Below are 20,053 nucleotides of genomic sequence, written 5' to 3'. Positions count from 1 at the left end.
AATCCCTCATCTATGAAGTCAATGAGACCACCATTATTATACCTTCTATATTACTCAAACTGAATTTGAATCATTCATTTGCAGTTTAAAGAAGTTCCTCAGTCCCCCATGAAAGAATAAATTAGGTAGAATTAGGGAGGGGCAGAGTAAATTGGGAGGAGCCATCAGACATTCATTATCCAACCAAAAGTAATTTGCCACTAGTGTTCAAGCCTAGCCCTGGGACTGCTCACTCACTCCTCACTCGGGGCACAGTGCTGCACAGCTGGGGGTGGGGAGCACCAGTTCCGTTATATTCTATATAAAGGTAATCCTAATCTTTGAGAATGGAAATCTTGAGGGTACACCCTTCGGCATATTAGCGCCAATTTTCAACTTCCTCATCCACAAAATGGGGGTAAGTTTAATGTAATCATTTTGAGATAAACAATTAAATAAGTTAGAATGCTAAGCACACAGTTGTCTTTCAGCAAACACTGGTTCTTCCTAGCTATTTGGAAAGAGGACTGCACTGGGAATCAGAAGGCCAGGATCCTGGATCCAATTCTGCACCGACTCACCATGTAACTCGGACAGATTGTTCTTCACTCTAGGTCTCTCCTTTTTCCCCCTTAGCTGGATTAGCAGATCTACAAGACCCTTTCTTCATACTGGGATTCTGTACTTCATCTAGGCAGTTACTTTTCTAAACCTCTGCACTCTGAAATTGCTGAGTTCACTTAACATTTTCTAGTCTTTGCTGTTCTAATTAGCTTCTTACAGAAGTTGGATTCCCCAAAGTAGTTTGCTCTTACTTCTATCTGGTAGATCCAGTTCCTGACCATTTTTAATTTTGGCACAGAATCCTCTGTCAAGCATCTTTGATGTAAAGACCCCACTCCCCCACTATGCTAGAGTTGAGAAGCTGGTCTATGCTAAGACTAACTAAAAGAAAAAAAAATTGGAGAGTATGAAGGCCTGGCCAAGAAATCTAAACAAGAAAACAAGCATATACCTCAGGAGGGATAAAGCCCTGCTTGCTTTTGCTCACCATTGAATCTCCAGTGCCCTTCGCAGTGCCTAAAACACAGTAGATGCCCAACAAACATTTGTTGAATGAATACTGAAGAGGAAATATGGAGCACGAATAAAATGTTTTGTATTGCTATGTTCTTTAAAATGCTCTATTTTAGGCCTTAATCAGGACCCACCTTTGGCAAAATTATCCACGGTAAAGTTTGTCTTCAAACCTCTAGCACAGTTCTCCCTGCCCTCTTGTTAATGGAGAGAAAAACAACTCTAGAGAAAGAAACTCTTTAAACAATTTGCACTAATATGTAAATGAATGATAATATCTGATACTGTCCTCTATTCCTCCCCAACTAGTGGTGTTTGTTTTCTCATAAGGAATGGGGAGAAGTTTATGCCAAAATAATTAATCTCTAATAATATAATGTCTACTTCAAGCATCAGTTGCAGGTAGGCAAAGGAGGATGGATCATTTTTTGAGTAAGAAAAAATGAAGAAACTTTTGCTGCCCCTCAGATCAAATTAACTGTCCATTCTAGGTTTAAGGCTGGCATTTTGTGTTATAATGCAGATCACTCACTCCTAAGCACAATACCCACCCCAAATTCTAAAAAGTTGGCTTTTTTATGCCATTTCTCAAATTTGTACATACATTTACAACACAGGTCCCTCCTCAGGCCACATGCCAGAAAGCGCCCCTTGCCATTCGTTCTCAGTTGTTGTTGCTCTTTTCCCTTCATTAAGTGCAAGATAAACTGTCCCCAAGTTGAAGGTCTGCCCTTACACTTTTTTCTGGTATTTATGTCATGCATTTGGTGACACTTCTAACTCTGTTATGATTCCCTGGGCAACCAGAAAGTTTTATGTTGCTGTAGGATTTAGTCTTGATCCCCCAATTTAAGATTGTACAGAAGGAAACTTATTATTTAAAAAAAACAAAGAAGGAAAGGAAGGAAGGAAGGAGGGAAGGAAGAAAGGAAGGAAGGAGGGAGGCAAGTGGGAGAGAAGGAAGAAAAAGAGGGAGGAGGAAGGGAGAGGGAAGGAGGGAAGAAGAGAAAGAAAGAAGGAAAGAGGGGGACGGAGGAACAGAGGGAAGGAGGAAGGAAGGAAGGAGGGAGGGAGGGTGGAAGGAAGGAAAGACGGAAGGAAGGAAGGAAGGAAGAAGGGAGGGAAGGAGGGAGGAGGAGGGACGGAAAGAAAGGGGCAGGAGAGGGGGAGGATGCCCTAAGCCTCCACCTGCTGATTTAGGTTTAAGGAAAAAATTAGCTCACTAAAGTCTTTCTAGGGTTAATGGAAAATGTGGATATAACTAAAACAAAGTGTGTGAGGTGTGAAATTTTGGAGATAGAATACTACTGACACACAGTTGTTCTGGGGCCATTGCCTAGGTTACTCAGGTATGAACACCTGCATGGGATCAAGTTTCCACGGAAAGCAGGTTTCCATAGGGATGTGTAATTTCATTTCAGGTAGTTTTCACAATCTGTTGGGAACCCTGGCTTCACACAGAAAACCACTGTTCTTTAAACATGTACAAAGAAAGACTATGGCAAATATGTCTGAGAGAAATGGTTCCTCATACTAGCTTGTCAAGCCGAGGACTTCAATGAATGATTGATTGGTCTTTCTAGTTACAGCCTGAATCAAGTTAACAGCTTGTATAAGACAACATCAGGAAGAAATAAAAAAGAATCATGAGAAAAACTAAACGAAAGCTTGGGTGAGAGCCTTTGAGCTCCAATCTTGACTTAAAGTATCTCAAAGGCTCTCTTTACCCTTCTTTCCTTCATTCTTTAACTGTTTTTACTACATATTGCAGTAAATTTAATGTAACTCAGGGTCTCAGCTCACAGGCGGGCTGTGATATTTTTTTTCCCCACTACAATCTTTCTTATAAACAAGAGCTGTCAACTACTCACCAAGTAATTCACCGCACAAATGTCTTCAGTTTACTGCCTGCGCATGCAGACCACTGGCATAGCTACCTCAGGGTGTCCATTTCTTTGCATCCTCTATGCATTCATGATCCTGTCAAGGACTCCAGTCTGTTGATAAATTCTATTAATATGGTAAATAATTGAAAACGTTAGTAAACGTTTTGAAAATCACTATTCAGCATCCGCAGACCAAGACTTGGATTAGGATTTAGAGTGACACTTCTAATCCTTTAAATTGATCCCACCTGTAGCAGAGTTAATGCTGACCTAAATGCAATGACCCAGAGATTAACAAACAATTAGAGTCCTGTGGATAAATACGTGCTCCGCAGACTACTGCCTTCTTTTACCTTTCAAAGTCAGAAACGAACTCTCAGATTTTTCCTCTGTATTTTTCCTTTTTCCATTCTGTCTAATAACCACCAATCGCCCTTTCTCCAAGACAGTTCTAAATGCCAAAACATTCATCAGCTGTGATTCCAGCGCAGCATATAAAAGGTGATGCAGGCTGGCTCCCTGCAAAATTCAAAGTAGGTGATTTTGTCTCCTTCTCCTATTCCTCTTAAGTGCCTTCACTGCCTTTCCTTCCAAGAGAGACTCTCTACTTCCCTCTACACCTTTGTACAGAGAAATCGTTTCCCCCATTCTTTGGATGTATTCCTTAATCAGTCCTTCTCTGTCCTGGGCATCATTCACTCAGGGCACTGTTCTCAATTCCCAAGGTGAGAACTGAGGTGTTAAGGGCTAAAAATGACTTATATTAAATGAAAAATGTTTTTAAATAATAGTTTTATTGAGATATAATTTATCTACCACAAAAGTATACAATTTAGGGTTTTTTTTAAGTACATTCAAAAGCTATGCAACCACCACCACTTTCCAATTCCAGAATATTTTCATTATCCCCACAAAGACTTTTAAAAATTCTTGTTTAAAAGTCACTCCCCATTTCTCTCCTCCTCCCAGCCCCAGGCCACCACTAATTTACTTTCTCTATGGGTTTTCCTATTCTGGACATTTCATATAAATGGAATCATACAACATGTGATCTTTAGTAAGTGGCTTCTTTCACTTAGCATATCGTTTTCAAGGTTCATGCATGTTCTAGCATGTAACAGTACTTCATTTCTTTTGTGGCCAAATAATATTCCACTTTATTGGATATACCACATTTTATCTATTTATCAGTTGATGGAAATTTAGGTTGTTTCCACCTTGGGCTATTGTGAATATTGCTTTTATTACCTTTGTGTAAAAGTTTTTATATGGACATATTGTTTTTATTTCTCTTTGGCATATACCTAGGGAATTGCTGTGTCATATAATAATTCTATGTTTAACACTTTTTGAATCAGCAAACTATTTTCTAAAGTATATGCACCATTTTGCATTCTCATCAGCAACATATGAGGGTTCTTTTTACCTACATTCTTGCCAAAACGTGTTATTATCTATCAGTCTTTTTATTTTAGTATGATAGGCATTTTATATATACATTATCTTATTTTATATTCATAACAACCATGAAGACAGATATTACCCATTCTTTCCATTTTGTAAATGAGAATGCCAAGACAGAGATAAATTAGGCAATAATAATACTTACTAAGAATCATATTACAATAATAATACAATGATGTGACAGGCATTTCTGGAAGCCCTATCTCCTTTGATCTTCACAGTGACTCCATGAGATGTCCAGACAGGTTAAAGTAACTCACCAAAAATCACACAGCCACTGGTCAGTAGAGACAGAATTTGAACTCAGACATTCTGATTCTAGTATGTAATAGAGCCAAAAAGATTAAACCTAAGACTATTTGGCATCAAGAAAGCTCACGTTTATCCTTGATGTATTCCACTAATGCACCTCTTCTGCTATCCCTCCAAAGACTACTTGCACTTTAATAGGGTCTCCAGAAACACACCGTGACTACCCAAAGGGAACAATCCCTAACTGTAGAATTTCGGGTGACCTGATGGAAATACTGGTGCAAGTGGGGGCCAGTTACCATTCTCTATCTACTGCTGCATGGTGCCATGGTGTAAAATACATGTACCCAGCACATATTTCATAAGAAGGTTCTGATGAGGACTAGGATGTTCAAGGGACCATCATTCAATGAATGCTCCAAAATCCTGAATAGACATGAGATTCTAAATGTATAGGTAGAAGTAGCTGGGAATTAGCACATAAATAAAATTTCTAAAGTGAATTTGCTTCTTTTGATTAGAGTTCCACAAACACTTGTTGCTCTATGGGCTTTACATATACTAACTCAATGGATCATCACAACTGTCCTGTGGTGTAGGTATTAGTATTATTATCATCCATATTGTATAGATGAAAAACTAAGGCACAAAGGGATTAAGTAACTTGCCCAAGGGCGTATAGCTAGTTTGTGGTGGAGCCAGCTATGAAAATAAGTAGTCTAGCTTTAGAGTCAGTGCTCTTAACCACTGCCTTTTAAAAGAAATCTCAGTATGGGGCTCATTGGATTTATCCATACACTCAAAAATTCCCATTGGATCTCTAAGTTTTAGTTACAATATAATTAAAGATGATTTTAGAACAGAAATCTAAAACCATTTGGGGTCGTTGTGAATCTAAAATTATACAGACACTTCAAATCCATTCATGAGTACAAACTTAAAAATTATTCCTACACACCTTTTAGAACTGCTATGTCAGAAACATCAGCACACTGTATGATTAGGTGGTGACCTCAGTGTTCTCATGAACTTACAGCACCAGAATGTTCATGGATTCTACTAGATGTTGTTGGAACTCGTATCAGTTTCTGTCTATGTTACCAGTATTGAAGCCTAACAATTTACAGAATGTCAGCATCTCTGGATGATCCTTACTTCCTAAGATGCCATGAAATGAAAGAATCCAAAATAGCAACCTCTCCCTCCACAAAACTGTGAAGCCAGATGCATCACTTTAGCTTCCCTCTTACCATTAGCTGCAAAGAAAAAATAATGTAGCCCTTTTGCATTTAATGATCTTTTTACTACTAAACACTACAGGGAACTCCTAATTACATACATCATGGGAAAGGGCCTTACATAATATTAGCCTAGGATCCTTGTATTCCTTTGGAGACTAAGATGCATGGCTTGGGCATGAGCTATAAAAATAGGTCCAGAATAGTGTGCTTCTAGTCAATCATCCAGAATAAGGCTTGGACAAGTAGCTCCTTGCAGTCAAGAAATCACATGAGAACCTGGGAAACAAGCAAGGTGATGGACGAAGATAAATTAGAATGAGAGAGGAAAACTACAAGAAAGGATATGAGACAAACTTACATATTTTGCTTGATTCCAGTGAGGGTTCTGAACTGTGATTCTCCACCTTCCTTTACACTTTTTGCCTAACTCTATCTGACAGAACGTTCTTTTTCTAATTCAGTAGTAATAACAAAATTCTCTGTCTGCTTATAGTACTCAACAAGCAGTTATGGTACTCAACATGACATATATTGGTTCATAAAAGTAGAATAGCTTTGGGCAACAGGCAAAATGATAATTTCCAATTATTGAGCATCTCCTTTCAACTGGCACTGTTAGCATTACTTCATTTATTTCTTATAGCATCCCTAAGAGGTAGGGAAAATTCTTTTTTTAAGAAAAAAAAGAATGCTTCACGAGTTTTCGTGTCATCCTTGCGCAGGGACCATGCTAATCTTCTCCGTATTGTTCCAATTTTAGTATATATGCTGCCAAAGCGAGCAAGGTAGAGAAAATTCTTATTTTCACTTTAGAGATAGAGAAAGAAAACAAAGCACAGGGAGTTTACGTGCTTTGACCAAAGTCACACAGCTGATAAATGGTGGACCCAAGATGCAAATTCAGGTAGCGTGCTTTGGTTCCAGGGCCTGATGCTGAATAACCTTGCTATACCACTTTAGGACGCAAAGTACTTATTGAAGTGTATTATGCTTGTATATTTACAGTATACGTTATTTTGTTTACATGTGCGTGTGTATTTACGGCATTATAAATGGGTTTGCTTTTCTTCAGTTTAGACTGGAGAGGTGACCCAGCTTTCTGCCACATTTAGCCCGGAAAACTTGACCAGAATAAAGCTCAGTGCTGCCCTCTAGTTGTCAGCTCCCACACTGAAATTAAAGCCAAGGCTGTAATGACACTACATAGCCGCAGGATGTCGGTATTTTACCATTATTTCGCAACCCGTATTTCGACGTTAATACGGGTTGCTTGATTGTTGTAAAAATACATTAGAAAATTCAGAACAGGCCGGGTGCGGTGGCTCACGCCTATAATCCCAGCACTTTGGGAGGCCGAGGCGGGTGGATCATGAGGTCAAGAGATCGAGACCATCCTGGTCAACATGGTGAAACCCCTTCTCTACTAAAAATACAAAAATTAGCTGGGCATGGTGGCGTGCGCCAGTAGTCTCAGCTACTCGGGAGACTGAGGCAGGAGAATTGCTTTAACCCAGGAGGCGGAGGTTGGGGTGAGCCGAGATAGCGCCATTGCACTCCAGCCTGGGTAACAAGAGCGAAACTCCATCTCAAAAAAAAAAAGAAAGAAAGAAAAAAGAAAATTCAGAACAGTGAAAAATAGAAAAACGTTTTGTTTTTATTAAATATTGTTTTTCCAAAGTTATACTCAAACCAGTCATACAGTTTTGTAAACTTATTTTTTTAATTTGACATTAAAACATACCTATGTTCTCATAAAGAGCACAGGATTTGGGGTCAAACTGACCTGCCTTCGAACCCCATCTCCATCTTCCCTAGCTATGTGAACTGAGGTTAATTACTTAATTTCCCTAAAGCCTTAGGTTTCCTCAAATGAAGGAAATTATGATAAACAGAACTATTTCCCAGCACTGTTGTGGGGATTAAAAAGAATGATGCATACTAAGTGTCTCACAGAGTGGGTGCTCAAAACATGGTATTTCTTTAGACCATGCTAATCTCATGGCACTCTTGTATTTGGAGGCTCCACTCTACATTTTATCACATATACTTTGACATGTACAGTCATATCCTATGTTCAATAAATATATTTGTTGCTAAAAATTTGAGACGATTTTAAAATTTCGCCTTTGAAATTTATTATCAGCTAAGCTTCTTAGCAGAGATTATATATACTAAGGAATTCTTACAAACTGATACAATCTAACCAGCCATTTTTCCAATGTGTCAAAATTGTTCTGAACACAAAATACAATAATCTATAAAAATGATGAGTTAAATTTTTGACATTTACTTAAACATTATAGACTTTGATTTTACAGTTATCTCCATATTTTGAAGCCAATAACTTTTCTCAAGCTTCAAACCCCTTTGGCAGATCCTTGAGAAGTTCATAGGCCTTAGGCATTGTGCTTGTAGTGTGCAATGGATTAAAATAAAAGAATCTGGTTAACATTATTATCATTTCATTTATACATTATTTTATGGTTACAGAATATTTAATTTTGTATATGTTCCAACATGTACTCAATCGTTCCCCTAGAATTATATATTAGGTTGTTTACAAATTTTCCCTATTATAAATGATGCTGCAAAGCATATCTTCAAATACAAACCTCTTTTCAGTATATTAGGATTATTAATTTAGAATACATTCCCAGAAGTAAAATGACTGAGTCAGAGTATATGAATATCAGTAATGTTCTTAACATGTATTGTCCAATTACTTTCCAAAATATTTGGACCAATTTATGCTCTCACCAATGGTCAATTAAGTAAAAGTGTCCATTTTATTACCCTGTCACCAGCTGCAAGTTGTCTCAAATTTACATTTATCAATTGTAAAAAAAGATATTTGATATTAACATCTATTTTTCTATTACTATTGAGTTGTTTAAAAATTCTTTTCTCATAATTTTATAAGTCATACGCATTTTCTGCTTTGTAAATCTTCTGTTTGTCTCTTTCCCTGCTTCTAAGGTCCAGTGGTAGACAGAGGATCCCCCAAAATTAGTGTTTTGCACAGTCTTATGCAAAAGCGGGTAGTTAATAATACTATACAGTGCTTATAAACTGTGCTAATACTATGGATTGGCTTACTTCACTTCCATTCCACCCTGGAATCTTCTGTAACTTAGAATTGGCATGTGGATTAGATGTCACCAAATAGATGTACTTATATGAAGTTTGGCAATTAAAATTGGGCTGAAAAACTAGAAAGAGTAGTCCTATCTGGCTATATGAGGTTTTTGACAGTGTTCATTTTCCACCCTCCTAGGTATCAAGAGGAGGTGAGGTGCTTCCCCTACCAAAGTCAGCAACAGCAGCAACCTGATCTGGTTTTTAATCGCTTGGTCACACCTATTGCATGGTCGTCATCTAGCTCCCTAGGCATTCAGAAACAGCTGCAGCAGCTGCAGAGGTGAAAAGAGCACGTTCTTGATTCTGGCAGAGCTCTACAGGTGACATCAAAGGTAATAATTCCCTTAAAGTTTCAGTTCTGTATTTTTCTGGAACAATGCTTGTGAAATAGATCTTTAGACCTTCCAGCAATCTTATAAGTACTCAGTTCCCTGTTTTAAATTCCTTCCCATAAATTGTTAGGAACTTTTTGGAACATATTCTAACAGTATATATTACAATATAAAAATATGTATACACTTTGATCTAGCAATTATACTTAGAAAATTATCTTGCACGGAAATAAAAGCATTAGCATGCATTGTCACCAAGATATTTATTGCAATTGTTATTTTAGTGGCAGAAAACAACCTAGAGAAAACCTGAATGCCCACCAATAGGGGGTGTGGTTACATTCATTTCAGAACATCCATGCTACAGCATACTATAGATCAAACTAAAAAGTAAAAAAATTTTTTAAAAAACCTAGCTTGCCATTAAAGAACCCCGCCAAAATTTAAAAGAAGCCCCGCCAGGACCTGCCCAACAGCATTTTGTCCCGTCCAGGCCCCACTCCCCCTGGGCGGCCCGCTCACCGGAAATCCCGCCTACCTGCCAATGGCAGCTTGCCCCCATCCACGTCCTGCTTCCCCACGACCAATCAGAACGCCCCCACTCCCTATTAAAACCCCACGCCCAAGAGAAGTCAAGCTCGACTTCTCCGGCCCTTCCTGTCGGACCGCTGAACCTCGCCCAGGAGCCGATTAAGTTTCTTCATTCCAATAAAAAATTAAAAAAACAGAAAATGTTATCCATTCATTAATCTCAAAGTATGCCATGATACATTTAAGGAAATGGTCTGTATAATTCCATTTTTGTCATTAAAGAGGTGAGGGCATTTCTTTCTGCTTAAGAAACTTACAGTGGTTTCTGTTTTTTGCCCTGAACCCTGACTGATACACACACTCTCATCATCATCACCATCAGTAAACATTATATATCTGAGGTGGTGCAAACAGCTGGTTTCTAATCCAGTTATGAATCTCATAAATAAATACACAGGAAAAGTCTTGGAGGCCCAATACTTATTAAAATATTGTACCACACAAGGGGCTTCTGCTTTAAAATAGAGCAATTTGTAGCAAACTAATGCTGTTGCTGAGAACAACTAGAACAATCAGGTGAAATACTCCCCAAACAGTTCCTTTTTGAAGGCATCGGAGAGCCATGGCTTGAGAAGTAAGAACCCAGAAAGAAGGGAAGCTCATCAAAATAAGCCCAACTTTCTGCATGTTGTTTTTCTCTTGAGGTATTTCTCAATTCTTGGTCCAGAAATTGGGTAGACAATGACTCCCATGAGGCAGAGAAGTCAACAGAGCTTTAGATAATATCACAGGACTCAGAGTACAAAAAAATTGGAGTTTAAGGTCATCCAAGGCCAGCCAGGATTTGAACAGTCATGAAACTGCAGAGAGAAGCAGCACAGACAAGTGAGCCTGACATGTAGCACAAGTTTTCCACTCCAGGAAATTGCCAATTAAGTTGCACAGGGCAAAAGATTATAAGCCCTGCAGAGTGGCTAAAAAGTAGACTGGAGTTTCAGGAGGATTCACAGAGCTGAAGAGACAATAATCGGAATTCGTAACTTCTCAAGGAGGAGTGTCCTTGGGAAACATCTATCCCTGGTTCTCATTTGGGACCCCTGGAGAGCTATATCTTAGCAATGGAGTAAACTAGAAATAGGTTGAGTCTAGCAAACACTGCAAACCAGCCTCAAGTAAGCTCAGTGGCTGAAAGGATTAAGATAATTTATCCTTCCACTGCCTAGCAAAAAACAGGGTGAATCATCTCTGGAGCATATAAGATCATCTAGAGTCTATATACATTTTTTGGCACAAAGTCTGGCACTCAGTAAAAAATTAATATACCATCAAACAGCACCAAGAAAAAAAAAAAGCAGGCAACAGGAACAGACTTAATGACCAAGTTATTGCAATTATATGACATGGACTATAAATATTCAAGAAAATGAAGGACAATGTGGAGAATTTCACCAGAAAATTAGAATCTGTAAAAAATAACCAAATGGAAATTCTGAAAATGAAAAATACAATAAATAAAATTAAAAATTTAATAGTGGGCCACATAAAGTATAAGGTTCACCACTACTTTGTAGGATATTCTAAGTACCTGCTATGTTATTCCCTCTGGAAGACTCCCTTCTTCCACTGTGTGTAGCATTTGGGGACTGCCAATCAATATGCCCTCCGCTCCTCTGATCAGGAAAGTGGCGGGCGTTAGATCAAAACCAAGTCAATTGGATTCACCTAAGAATTTGAATCTTGAGCTAAGCAATGCAAAGATGAAAAACAGAGCTGATTCATGGTGCCAATGGTGCCCTGGTGATATGGTTTGGCTATGTGTCCCCACCGAAATTTCAACCTTGAATTGTAATAATCCCTACGTGTCAATGATGGGACCAGGTGGAAGTAATTGGATCATGGGGCTTGTTTTCCCTATGCTGTTCTCTTGATAATGAGTGAGTCTCATGAGATCTGATGGTTTTATAAGCGTCTAGTATTTCCCCTGCTTGCAGTCATTCTCTGTCCTGCTACCCTGTGAAGACGTGCCTTCTGCCATGATTGCAAGTTACCCGAGGCCTCCCAAACCATGTGGAAATGTGAGTTAATTAAACCTCTTTTCTTAATTAAACCTCTTTTCTCACATTAGTAATGTGAGAAGAGCGTAATGCATCTGGAAAAGGAGCTCAATAGTTCCCTCCATATAGATCCTGGATGATGTCATGATTTCCATCTTTTTTGAGGCCTGCTGGTTTAATTATTCCTTCCACAAGCTAACTCGTTGTCTTCCACATAAATTCCTTGGCTAGCCAATGTATTAATTTGGGTAAGTAACACATCAACCCCCAAATTTCAGTGGCTTTAAAATATAAGTCTATTTCCCATTCATGTCCTACCCAGAGTGAGTCGGCAGTAGGACTATATTCCAGAGTTACTCAGGGACCCAGGCTCTTTCTATTCATTGGCTCTGCTCTCTTCTAGGTGTTAGAAGTACTCTGCATTCAACTGGCAGGATAAAATGTGGGAGATGTTTATGGAAAATGGTACATATCACTTCTGTTCACACTCCATTGCCCAGAATTTAGATACATGACCATACCTTGGTGCAAGGTAGACAGGGAAATGTAATCTAGATGGGTGTCCAAACAGAAGAGATCATAATATGTAAGAGCACCTGCAGTCTACATACCACAGCCAAGGTCAGTTCTGTTACTTGCTAACAAAGGACCATAATCAATACAGATAGATAGGATTTTAACAGAGCTTAAAGAGGAGAGCAACTCAGAGAGAGGAACTGGTGTAAACAAAGAGAATAGAGCATCATGTGGTTTGGCTGGAATGCTGAGTGCATGATTGGGAGCAGTGGGAGACCAGTGTAAGAGATAGATAGGGTCTTGAATGCCAAACTGAATTCTGTAGGCCAGGAGTTGACAAACTATGGTCTGTGGGACAAACCTAGCCTGATCCCTGTTCTTGCAAGTAACGTTTTGTGGGAACACATGCACACTCATTTATTTATGTATTGTCTATAGATGATTTTCCTATACAATGGCAGGATTGAGTAGTTCTGATAGAGAATATATGGCCCACAAAGCCTACGAATACTTACTATCCAGACTTTTACCTAAAAAGTTTGTCAACCTCTACTGCAGGCAATTGGGAACCACTAAAGGAAATTGATTAGATGAATAGTATGTAAGATTATAATGGCACCACTGCATAGAGGTAAACTGGAATGTGTGAACCAATTGTTTGGTTTCGGGTAAGGGATCAGAGAGAGGGGTCACATAGTCAGGAAACTATTACAACAGTCTAAGAAGTAACAATAGTAGTTACTATTAATTGAGTGGCTACTACTTGACAAGCACTGTGATATGTATTTTGCAAGCATTATAAAATTTTGTCTTCACAAGAACCCCATGAACCACACACTTATTTCCATTTTACAGATGAGAAACCTGAAAATCAAAGAGATTGCATTACTTCTCAGTCTCTTTTGCTGGCTCTTCTTCCTCTCCCTCTTCTTGGGAGGGCAGCATTCTGCATGGTAATTAAGAACAGGAATTCCAAAACAAGACTGCCTATGTCCAAACCTCAGTTTTACCATTTGTTTGCTATATGACCTTGGGCAGTTCCTTAACCTCTTTGTGCCTCAGTTTCCTTATTAGTATAATGGTGGTAAAGATCAAAATGATACCTCCTAAGGTTTTGGTAAAGGATTCAATGAATTACTGTATGTCATGCACTTAGTACAGTGCCTGGCACTTAGTAAGGCCTATAACACATTTGCTGTTATTTTTCCTCAACTCTGAATCTTGGCATATCCCAGGGTCTGGTCCAGGACCCTTTTTTCTTCTCTAGCTACACTTCCATCATGACTTTGTCTAAGGTTTCCATCTCCCAGGACACTTACTTTTCCACTACCCTGTTTTGTTTTCATTGGGGCACAATCTGAAATTATCTTCTTTATTACCTTGTTAACATATTTATAATCTATCTCCCCCACTTGAATGTAAGCCTCATGAAGGCAGAGACTTATTCTTGTTCATTGCTGTATCCTTAGGGCCTAGAACAGTACCTGGTGCTGTTGATGCCCAATAAGTATTCATTGAATGAGGAAATGAACTTATCCAAGTAAGTGGCAGATATAGAATTGAAACCCAGGTCTGACTGAGGCCAATGCCTATGCCCTTCATCACCATCCTATATAGTATAGTAACCATAAAAACAGGAGGAGGTGGATTAGAGAATTGTTTAAGAGGTAGAACTGAAGTAACTGTAACTGATTTGATGGCAGTGGAGGTGGGAGTGGAAGAGGATTGCAAGTCAAATATGATCTTGAGATTTAGACCTGGATGCCAGTGACAGTGGTGTTTTAAAATGCCTTTTCTCTAAGTATAATTGACTTTTACTCATGAGAAGAAGACGCTTATCCCTGAAATATCTTAGAACTGAGTTAGGAACACAGCAAGAGGCACATGGGCTTGGGGAGATGGTGACAAATTTCATTTTTGGAAATGTTAACTTTAAAGCGGTATAATAGGGAGATGCAAAGGCAGAGTTGAAGCTGAGAAGAGAAATCCAGGCTATAGCTATAGATTAGGATTTCATCAGCTTAGAGGTAATATTGAAATCTTAGTAATGGACTCTAAGTAAGCACCTACAGTTAAGTGAATTAGAGGAGGAAAGGGGCAACATAGTGCAGCAAAACCACAAGGGATAATACTGTATACTAGAGATATTAAAACACTTAGGCTGGAAGGACTGAAGGAAGGGAGTAATTACCAGAACTCAAAAAGTCATGTGGAAAGGACCAATGGTACCCATGGACAAACCAAAATAGAAACTAACTAAAGGAAAGGAAGCCTGTTAATATAATCCATAAAGATCAGCCTTTCACGGATGAGAGCAGAACTTTTTAAAAAGGCAGAGAGTGGGCCAGGCGCGGTGGCTCACGCCTGTAATCCCAGCACTTTGGGAGACCGAGGCGGGTGGATCACGAGGTCAAGAGATCGAGACCATCCCGGTCAACATGGTGAAACCCCGTCTCTACTAAAAACACAAAAAATTAGCTGGGCACGGTGGTGCGTGCCTGTAGTCCCAGCTACTCAGGAGGCTGAGGCAGGAGAATTGCCAGAACCCAGGAGGCAGAGGTTGCAGTGAGCCGAGATCGCGCCATTGCACTCCAGCCTGGGTAACAACAGCGAAACTCCGTCTCCAGAAAAAAAAAAAAAAGGCAGAGAGTGTATCTGGATGAGTAAGTGATACATATCTAACACAATACAATCCTTTTGCCCCTCAGTGTCCACTGTTGTCATTCACCTAGGTGAAGAGTTTGTTTCCCTTGAACAGGATAACACCAAGACACACAGCTACTATATGATCAAAGGATGACATCGTTTGCATTCCCACCTGAAACCTGAAACAACAATCACCACTAGTGCTCTTCACATAAGGCAGAGGGTATAAAAATAGGACTTTTAAAACTAACATAAAACATAGATGCTATAGTATCTGTTTTTGTCACTTGCTTAAGTAATCAAAGCTACCTTCTTCCACTACCCACTTTATAATTACCTTACCTTCTGCCAGCATCCAGGCTCGATAGGGTTCTTAAACTGGTGGGGAAAACAAATTCCTTATATTAGTAGCATATGAGTGTGGTCATACCTATATTATTGGGTTGCCCCATTTTCAATTTGACCAGTAGTACTATGGGGCAAAGAAGTATAGTGAATACGCTGGGTTCCCAATGAATACGCTGGGTTCCAAGCATAGTCTTCTTTTTCCCATGTGTAGCAAGAACCCAATTTTCCCCTAGTAATTGGGATTAGTCACCCCAGCCAATACACTAACCCTTCCTCTGCTTGTTGGTTCAATAGCACGGTGTGGCCAAAATGACCAGGTGATATCACAGCTCGCAATTAATTGGAAACATCCTGACCATGTATCCTGATATAAACAATCCTCCCTTAGCACATTAGCTCCCTTGGTGACTCCAGACACACCAAGTCCAAGCTTGCATATCCAGGAAGATAACATTCTTTAAGTGAATTAATAGATATTGTACTGAGAAGGGCCACTCCTAATTCCACTCCCTGGTTATCATACTTATACATTCTGGCCATGGGTTGCTTTTAAGCATAAACTGTCCTGCAGGTTAACACCCCAAGCTCACAAAGTACAGTCTCCCAGATGCTGCCATAAATGAGCCTTCAGCAGGCCATTACACATTTTATGAAGACAGCTATTTCTGGATAAAGGAGTACACGATAAGACAATGAATTCCATGGGTATGAGCCCACTGTGTTACTTTTTTTTTTTTTTGCCATAAAGTGAATTTCTGGTTAAAGAAATGTTGGCTGGGTATATTAGTCAGGGTTTTCTAGAGAAACTGAATCAACAGGATGTATATACCTAGAGAGGGAAAGGTTTATTTTAAGGAATGGGTTCATGTGATTGTGAAGATACAAGTCTAAAATCCACAGGGTAGGCCAGCAAACTGAACACCCAGGGAATACTTACAGTCCAAGTTTAATGGCAGTCCACAGGCAGAATTCCTTATTGCTTGGGGTAAGATAGTCTTGTTTTATTAAGGCTGATTAAATTTGATTCACCCATACTATGGAGAGTAATCTGCTTTACTCAAAGTCCCCCAATTTAAATATAGAATCTTATCCAAAAACATACTTCACCAGAAACATCCAAAATAATATTTGACCATCTGAGCAGCATGGCCCAACCAAGTTGATACAAAATTGTCTTAATTTTTTATTTATGTGGGTACATATTTTTTTAATTTTTAATTTTTGTGGGTGTTTATATTTATGTGGTACATGAGATATTTTAATACTAATATGCAATAACCACATCATGGAAAATGATGTATCCATCCCCTTGATAATTTATCCTTTGTGTTACAAACAATCCAATTATCTTCTCTTAATTACTTTTAAATGTACAATTAAATTATTATTGAATATAGTTACTCATTTTACTATCAAATAGTAGGTCTTACCATTTTTTATACCCATTAACCATCCCCATTTCCTCTTCCACACAAATTTTCCTCCACTACACTTTCCAGCCTCTGGTAACCATTATTTTACTTTCTATCTCTATGAGTTCAATTGTTTTAAATTTTAGCTTCCACAAATAAATGAGTACATGCAAGGTTTGTCTTTCTGTGCCTGACTTATTTCACTTAACAAAATGAACTCTAGTTCCATCCATGTTCTTGCAGATGACAGAATCGCATTCTTTTTTGTGGTTGAATAGCACTCCGTTTTATCCATTCATCTGTTGGTGGACATTCAGGTTGCTTCCAAACCTTGGCTATTATGAATAGTGCTGTAGTAAACATGGGAGTGCACATATCTTTTTGATATCCCAATTTCCTTTCTTTTGGGTATATACCTAGCAGTTGGATTCCTAGATCATATGGTAGCTCTATTTACAGTTTTATGAAGAACTTCCAAATTGTTCTTCATATTGGTTGTACTAATTTACATTCCCACCAAGAGTGTACAAAGGTTCCCTTTTCTCCTCAACTTCTCCACCATTTGTTACTGCCTGTCTCTTCGATAAAAGCCATTTTAACTGGAGTAAGATCATCTCTCATTGTAGTTTTGATTTGCATTTATCTGATGATCAGTGATGTTGAGCACCTTTTCATATACTTGTTTGCCATCTGTATGTCTTCTTCTAAGAAATGTCTATTCAGATCTTTTGCCCATTTTTTAATTGGATTATTAGATTTTTTCCTATAGAGTTGTTTGAGCTCTTTATACATTCTGATTATTAATCCCTTGTCAGATGGGTAGTTTGAAAATATTTTCTCTCTTTCTGTGAGTTGTCTCTTCACTTTGTTGATTGTCTGTTTCACTGTGTAGGTGCTTTTTAACTTGATGAGATACCATTTGTCCATTTTTGATTTGGTTGCCTGTGCTTGTGAGGTATTGCTCAAGAAATCTTTACCCAGACCAATGTCCTGGAGTGTTTCCCCAAATTAGTAGATTCATAGTTTGAGGTCTTAGATGTAAGTCTTTTTTTTCTTTTCCTTTTTTTTTTTTTTTTTTTTTTTTGACGGAATCTCTCTCTGTCGGCCAGACTGGAGTGCAGTGGCACAATTTTGGCTCACTCCAACCTCCGCCTTCTGGGTTCAAGTGATTCTCCTGCCTCAGCTCCTGAGTAGCTGGGACTATAGGCACGTGCCACCACGCCCAGCTAATTTTTGTATTTTTAGTAGAAGCAGGGTTTCACCATGTTGGTCAGGCCAGTCTCGAACTCCTAACCTCATGATCCACCTGCCTCAGCCTCCCAAAGTGCTGGGATTACAGGCATGAGCCACCATGCCTGGCCGTGAGCCACCGCGCTGGGCAGATGTAAGTCTTTAATCCATTTGGATTTGATTTTTGTATATGGTGAGAGATAGGAGTCTAGTTTCAGTCTTCTGCATATGGATATCCAGTTTTCCCAGTACCATTTATTGAAGAGACTGTCTTTTCCTCAAAGTATGTTCTTGGAAATTTTGTCAAAAATGAGTTCACTGTAGATTTATGAATTTCATTCTGGGTCCTCTATTTTGTTCCATTGGTCTATGTGTCTGTTTTTATGTTAGTACCATGCTATTTGGTTACTATAACTCTGTAGTAAAATTTGAAGTGAGGTCTTGCGATTTATCCAGTTTCATTCTTTTTGATCAGGATAGCTTTGGCTATTTTGGGTCTTTTGTAGTTCCATATAAATTTTAGGTTTCCATATAAAATTTAGAAATAAGGCCTACTATTTAAGACGTATAATTTGAAGCCAGCACATATCCAAGTTTCACACAAGGCCCGTAACATTACTCCCTGGGCATTACTGTTGGTTATTCAGGGCCCAAGGACCCTTTAGTCAGCAGATGATGAATCCTGCCTGGACTGGGTCCTTCCCTTCAAGGCAGTGGGTTCCCTTCTGACGCAGGGTGTGTCTAGAAATGTCCCCCAGGAGTTAGAGCCTGGGATGGGGGTCTCACAACTCTGTCCAGTGCCATCTTCTACTGTGATTGTACAGGTATCCAAGATGTAACACAAAGTCCTCTTTATTATTCCCTTTCCTCTCCTTAGGCAGAAGAAAGGACTGGTTTTTGTTGCTGTGAGCTGTGCTGCCTGGCACTGGGAGAGGGATAATACAAGTACTCCCCCAGCCATACCATCTGGTGTCTCCCTAGGTCACATGCAGCCCCAGTACACTGGCTCTAAGCCCAGCATAGCATCTGTACTTGCCTAAGAATTGCAGTCCTTGTGTCCTAGACTGCCTTTCAAGTTCACTTAGGACCCTGAGATGGTTAATACTGAGTGTCAACTTGATTGGATTGAAAGATACAAAATATTGATCTGGGTGTGTCTGTGAGGGTGTTGCCAAGGAGATTAACATTTAAGTCAGTGGGCTGGTAAAGGCAGACCCACCCTTAACCTGGGTGGGCACAATCTAATCAGCGCCAGCATGGCTAGAATATAAGCAGGCAGAAAAATGTGGCATGAGAGACTGGCCTGGCCTCCTAGCCTACATCTTTCTCCTGTGCTGAATGGGTCCTGGCCTCCAACATTGAACTCAAGCTCTTCAGTTTTGGAACTCAGATTGGTTCTCCTTGCTCCTCAGCCTGCAGACAGCCTATTGTGGGACCTTGTGATTGTGCGAGTTAATGCTTAATAAATTCGTGTGTATGTGTGTGTGTGTGTGTGTGTGTGTGTGTATAATATTCCATTATATAAATTATATATATATTATATTATATACTAATGGAATATATATAATATATTCCATTAGTTCTGTCCCTCTAAAAATCCCTGACTAATACAGACCCCAAAGCACTTTATCCCATGGTGACAAGGCTTGCAAGAAACTCATGTTCTGACCACTGGGATGGGCACTTCCCTCTAGCTGGATGTGGTCCAAATGCTCCCACTGTGGGTTGGCACTGGCTGAGTTCAGCATGGTTTTACTTTCCACTGAGACACAGCAGCACTGATTTCAATGCAGAGTCCTACAATTTCTGCATTCCCCTTCCCCAAGTGCACAGATTCTCTCTCTGCAGCACATAGCTGCTGATGGGGGTTGGAAGAGGTGTGGCATCAGTGATTCAAGACTCTTTCCTACCCTCTTCACTGCTTCCTTCAGCAATATGAAGTTAAAA

General features: G+C 39.3%; 1 protein-coding gene and 1 non-coding gene across 5 annotated transcripts in view; both read right to left on the bottom strand.

The window, feature by feature from the left end:
- The window catches only part of GUCY2F (guanylate cyclase 2F, retinal), a 115,540-nt gene extending 112,392 nt beyond the window's left edge, over positions 1 to 3,148 (bottom strand). For 3 of the 4 annotated variants that reach the window (XM_012451710.2, XM_012451711.2, XM_012451712.2), the window contains exon 1: positions 2,928 to 3,136. The gene's annotated coding sequence lies outside the window, so the exon portion shown is untranslated. Of the gene's footprint in view, positions 1 to 2,927 lie in introns of all 4 variants that reach the window. The other variant, XM_012451709.2, reaches the window with a different exon arrangement.
- Positions 3,149 to 6,576: 3,428 nt separating this feature from the next.
- Positions 6,577 to 6,683, bottom strand: LOC135269236 (U6 spliceosomal RNA). The gene has a single exon (XR_010337561.1). It is a non-coding gene; the product is annotated as a U6 spliceosomal RNA (small nuclear RNA).
- Between the last annotated feature and the right edge of the window lie 13,370 nt (positions 6,684 to 20,053).

The sequence above is a fragment of the Aotus nancymaae genome, unplaced genomic scaffold (assembly GCF_030222135.1).
Source record: "Aotus nancymaae isolate 86718 unplaced genomic scaffold, 86718_ANA_hifiasm-v0.15.2.pri h1tg000004l, whole genome shotgun sequence".
NCBI classification, from domain to species: domain Eukaryota; kingdom Metazoa; phylum Chordata; class Mammalia; order Primates; family Aotidae; genus Aotus; species Aotus nancymaae.
The sequence above is the reverse complement of the archived record's forward strand: the minus strand, read 5'-3'. Positions and strand labels throughout refer to the sequence as shown.